The sequence below is a fragment of the Phyllostomus hastatus genome, unplaced genomic scaffold (genome assembly GCF_019186645.2).
Source record: "Phyllostomus hastatus isolate PE091 unplaced genomic scaffold, TTU_PhHast_1.1 phas_contig_366, whole genome shotgun sequence".
Taxonomy (NCBI): domain Eukaryota; kingdom Metazoa; phylum Chordata; class Mammalia; order Chiroptera; family Phyllostomidae; genus Phyllostomus; species Phyllostomus hastatus.
The window spans coordinates 366,621-372,623 of record NW_025333864.1 but is presented as its reverse complement, the minus strand read 5'-3'; positions in this window follow the sequence as shown (position 1 = coordinate 372,623).

Sequence of the window (6,003 nt, the reverse complement as noted above, 5' to 3'; positions counted from 1 at the left end):
GGCTGATGTGGCCCCCAGTGAAAATGAGTTTGACACCCCTGGGGTAGAGGTAGGGTTAAGTTGATTATTTGGAATGTTTCTGTTTTTTTTTTTTTAGGTAGGCCTGTATCACTGTGAACTTTCCTCTTAGGACTGCCTTCAGTGTGTCCCATAGCTTTTGGATTGTTGTTTGTTCATTTTCCTTTAATTCCAGAAACATTTTGGTTTCTTCCTTGATCTCATTATTAACCCATTCATTATTTAACAGCTTGCTGTTCAGTCTCCATGACTATAAATGCTTTTGAGTTTCTTCCTTGAGTTTGTTTCTACTTTCAAGTGTTTGTGCTCTGAGAAAAATACTTGATATTATTTTAATATTCATGAGTTTGTTGAGGCTTGTTCTGTATCCTATCATTGTGATTGTGGTCCATTATTGAAAATGTTCCATGTGCAATACTTTTGAAAAGAATGTATATTTTGCTTTTGGGGGGATGGAAGGATACACACACACACACACACACACACACACACACACTATATATATGTATATATATATATACACACACACACACACACATATATATATGTGAACAGAATGGTACATTAGATCAAATGTACTTAATTGATTCTATCAGTTGAGTACAGTTAACCAATTTTATCAGTTAAGTACATTTGATTTAATGTGTCATTCTGTTCCACAATATCCTTATTGATATTTTGTTTGGAAGATCTATCCATTGTTGACAGTGTTGTGTCAAAGTCTTTTAGTATAAATGTGTTGCTATCTATGTCTTTCTTGAATTCATCCAAGACTTTTCTTTTATATTTGGATGCTCCTATGTTGTGTACATATATGCTGACAATATTTATGTCTTTTTGATGGTCTTCCCTTGAATTTTATGAAGTGTCCTTCTGTGTCACTTTTCATAGCCTTTTCTTTGAAGTCTATTTTTACTGATATAAATATGACTATTCCAGCTTTTCTTTTCCTGTCCATTTGCTTGGAATATTTTTATCCAATTCTTCACTTTTAGTCTGTATAGGTCTTTTGTTCTGAAGTAGGTCTCTTGTAGGCAGCATATGAGCATGTCATGATTTTTTCTCCATTCAGCTACCCTATGTCTTTTGTTTGGAACATTTAATACATTAACATTTAAGGTCCTTATTGATAGGTACTTATGCCTTGCCATTTTAACCTTTTTGTACTTGTGTTCTTCATTGTCTTACTCTTTTTCTTCATCTTCATAAGCAGTCCCTTTGTTATATCTTTCAATGTGGGTTTCTTGGAGGAGTATTCTTTCAGCCTTCTTTTGCCTGAGAAGCTCCTCATTTCACCATCCATTTTAATTGAGAACTTTGCTTGGTAGGGTAGTCTTGGTTGAAGATTTTTTTTTTTCTTCATCTTCATTATTTGGAATATTTCTTGCCATTCTCTTCTGGTTTGTCGTGTTTTTGTTGAGAAGTCGGCAGCTGGCCTTATCAGGGCTTCCTTGTGTATTACCTCCTGTTTCTTCCTTGTTGCCTTTATGATTCTCTTTTTGTCCATGCATTTTGACAATTTAATTATTATTTTTCTTAGAGTGGGTCTCTTTTGGTTCATCTTGATTGTGACTTTCTGTGCTTTCTGGACTTGTATGACTGTTTCTCTCCTAAAATTAGGGAAGTTTTCCATCATTGCCTTTTCAAACAGGTTTTCTGTCCCTTGCTTCTCTTCTCCTTCTGGTATCACTATTATTAAGTTTCATGTTATCCTGCTGTTCCCTTAACACCTCTTTTTTTAGTCTTTTTTTCCTATTTTTGTTCTTCCTTGGAGTTTTTTTTTCTAACTTGTCTTCCAGGTACCTAATTCAATCCTCTGTTTCATCTAGTGTGCTTTTGATTTCTTCTATTATGTTATTAAATTCAGAAATAGTATTCTTCATGTTCTTTTGGCTATTATTGATTGTTCCTATGTCCTATTTTATGCTGATATAGTTTGCAGTAAGTTCCTCATAGCTTTCCTGTAGTTTTTGGTAGTTCTGACTGAGCTCATTGAAGTTTTTTATAACCATTATTTTGAACTCAATATATGATAGTTGGATTGCCTCAATTTCATTGAATGCTTTCTCTAAGGATTTCTCCTTTCCTTTCTGCCAGGTATTGTTTCTTTGCCTTCCTATTATATGTGAGACTCTTCTTTTTTGTTTCTGTCTCTTAAAATTATCTGTTTTGATTCCTTGATTTGGTAGTGTGAACTTCTGTGGTAGGAGACCTGTGAGATTCAGTGATGTATTATCCTTGATCTCCCAGACTTGATGTTCTTTGGATGCCCTTATGTCATTTATGTTGTTTTTTAAATATAATTATGTTTTGATTGCTTTTTGGTCATTCTTTGTTGAATCCTTCCCTATAGCTGGTTGACTAAGGTTCACTCTGCCTACCAAGTCTTTTATGCTGCTGTGCAGCTACTGTCACCACAAAGCCCAGGAATCAAACCCACACCTGCAAAAATAACTCCTCCCCCAATAAATCCCACAATCAACTGCAAATGAACCAGTAATAATAAAGGTGTAAAGAGATTGAGACTATTGTAAGAAAAGAGAGGGAATATGTTATGACATACTGAAAGAAAAATTATTTTGAGAGGGTAGAAGGAGGAGCACAATAACAATTGGGATTCAGACCAATGTGAAGAGGGAAACAAATTTTACATTATGAATAAGAAAGGGAATGAAGAAAGTGGAATATACACAAATTTGATGGACAGGAAATTAGTGTTAAAAAGCTATCCAGGAAAGAATATCACAGATCATGGAGCTGACCACCTTGGATATCAGCTTGGTAGCTTCTAGTATTTACCACTGTTTTTTCTTTCTTAATCCACCTTTGGCAATGTCAAGTGTTGACCTGTCTGACCTTAGGCAGCCTGTTAGAGACTTCCTTGGATCTACTTTCTGTGGTTGGCTCCTTCAGTTGTTATTGTAGTCACTCTGCACTTAGTAGTCAGGCTTAAGCACTATAGGGTAGGGCAGGATCCCTGCTGGAGTCAGGAATATTGTTTCTCCTCAGTCTGCTGCTGCTCAGAAGAGACGGATCTGCCTGAGCAGGATGGTTGCTGCCATATGGGGTGTGACTCAGCATTAGGATCCTGCCATCTACTCTTTCAGCTCTCTCCCCAAAGCTTCCATCGTCAGCCTCCCCTCAGGCCTCTGCAGCCCACTTTGCCTTTGCCTTGCTGGCCCCAGGGTAAACAAAAATTTGTGTGTTGGCCCTTCAAATGGCTCTTTTTTTCTCCAGCTATCCATCTCTAACAAAAAGCCAACCTGCCACTTTTTACCAAGGGTTGTTTCTGTGTACATTTGGGCTCCAGTTCTTTAAGCTGTGGATCCTTCCTTAGGGTTTAGACCCCACCCTTCTGAGGGAGATCCAACCAGCTGCTTAATTATTCCTATGGTGTTGCCACATGTGGGCCCTAGCCAGCCTTCTAAGAGCCTCTACCACACTCCTTACCCGTCAGGTTATGCTAAAGCTGATTCTTCTGTCTGTCCAAGGTTATAAGGCTTCTCTTGCTATTGCTCAGTTGTTTGTTCTGGGTGATTTCTCCACAATTTAGTTGTAATTCTAGATTAGTTCTGGGAGGAGATGAGTGTGACTTCCATTCACTTCTCTGCCATGTTGTCCACCCCCCCATTCAATGATGTTAAATCTTCCAATACATGTACATGGTAATTGCTACCATTTATTTGTGTCTTCCTTAAGGTTTTTTTTTTTTTTCTTCTCAGTTTTGTTTTCCTAGTACAGAGCTTTTACCTTCTTGGTTCAATTTATTTCTAGATACTTTATTTATCTAGTTGCTAGAATAAGTAGGGGTTATTTTCCCCCTCATTTCAGTTTCTGATATTTCATTGTTGGTGTACAAAAATGCCTTCAATTTCTTAATGTTTACTTTGTATCCTGCTATTTGGCCAAATTCACTTATTTGGTCAAGGTGTTTTTTGGTTTGTTTGTTTGTTTGTTTGTTTGCTTGGTTTTGGTGGAGACCATAGATTTTTCTATGTACACTATCATGTCATCTGCAAATAATGACAATTTTACTTCCTCTTTTCCAATTCTGATGATTTGTATTTCTTTTTTTTTCTGTTCCTTATGGCTGGAACTTCCAATACAATGTTGAATAAAAGTGGTGAGAGAGAAAACCCTTGTCTTGTTCTTAATCTTAAGGGAAAATCTTTTAGTTCTTGCCCTTTGAGTATGACATTGGCTGTAGGCATCTCATGTATGGCTATTATTATGTTGAGATATACTCAATCTACTCCCACTTTGCTGAGTGTTTTTATCCTAAATGGGTGCTGTGTTTTATCAAAATATTTTCTGCATCTCTTGTTATGATCATGAGATTTTTCTTGATTTTGTGTATGTAGTGCATTATGTTTATTTATTTGTGAGTGTTGCACCATCCTTATATCCCTGAGATGAATCCCACTTGATCATGGTGTATGAACTTTTTAATGTATTGCTGGATCTGGTTTACCAATATTTTGTTGTGATTTTAGCATCTGTATTCATCAGAGACATCTATATTCAAGCAGAGATATTGCCATTTAGTTTTCTTTCTTTACTGTGACTTTACCTGATTTTGGAATTAGGATAATAGTGGCCTCATAAAAATAATTTGGGAGTCTTTCCTTTTCTTGTATTATTTTTTAAATAGTTCAAGAGGGATGACAGTTAGTTCTTCTTTAAATGTTTGGTAATATTCACCTGTGAGGTCTCCTGGTCCAGGGGATTTATGTATCAGAAGATTTTTAATTAGTGATTCAATTTTAATAGTTGTTATCAGTCTATTTGGGCTTTCCACTTCTTGATTCAGTTTTGGAAAATTGTATTTTATTAGAAATTTGTTTATTTTTCCTGTGCTGTCCAGTTCTTTGCATACAATTGCTCATAATAATGTCTTACAATCCTTTGTATTTCTGTGGTATGGGTTTTAACTTTTAACTTTTGTTTCTGGTTTTATTTATTTGAGTCCACTCTCTTCTTTCTTGATGAGTCTGGTTAAAGCCTTGTAAATTTTGTTTATTTTTTCAAAGAACCATCTCCTGGATTTATTGATCCTTTGAATTGTTATTTTATTTTCTATTTCATTTAATGCTGCTCTGAACTTATTTTTTTTTCCTTCCTTCTACTCACTTGGACTTTGTTTCCTGTTGCTCATTAGTTCTTGTAGATGTAGAGTTAGGTTTTGTCTTCCATATTTTTCCATCTTTTTTAGGTAGGCCTTCATTAATATGTACTTCCCTCTCAGGACTGCCTTCTTTGTGTCCCATAGGTAATGGGCTGATGTGTGCTTATTTTGATTTGTTTCCAGATACTGTTTGTTTTCTTCCTTGATTTCATTGTTAACCCATTCACTATGTAATAGCATGTTTTTCAGTCTCCATGCAATTGAATGTTTTACATTTCCTTTCCTTAAAGTTGATTTCTAGTTTCAAACCATTTGATCTGAGACAATGCTTGATATGATTTTTCAATATTCCTGGATTTATCAAGGCTTGATTTGTTTACTGCCATGTGGTGTATATTTGAAATTGTTTCATGTGCATTTGAAAAGAATGTACATTTTGCTGCTTTGGGGTGAATGTTTCTGTATATATCAATTAAGTTCATTTGATCTGTTGTGTCATTCAGTAGCACATATCCTTGTTGATTTTTTTTTTCATTTTTATCTATTTATTTTTTTAGGAAGATCTATCCTTTGTTGACAGTGGGGTGATACAATTCCTTACTATGAGTGTGTTTGCTATAGATATCTTTCTCGAATTCCCCCCATATTTTCTTTATATATTTGGGTGCTCCTTTATTGGGTATATACATGTTAACAAGGGTTATTCATATCTTCCTGATGGACTAGTTCCTTAAGTATTTAGTAGTGACCACCTTTTTCTGTTTTTGTAGCCTTTTTTTTTACTTTGTTTATTGATTTAATGATAGTAACCATTCTGGCAGGTATGAAGTGATATATCACTGTGGTTTCAATATACATTT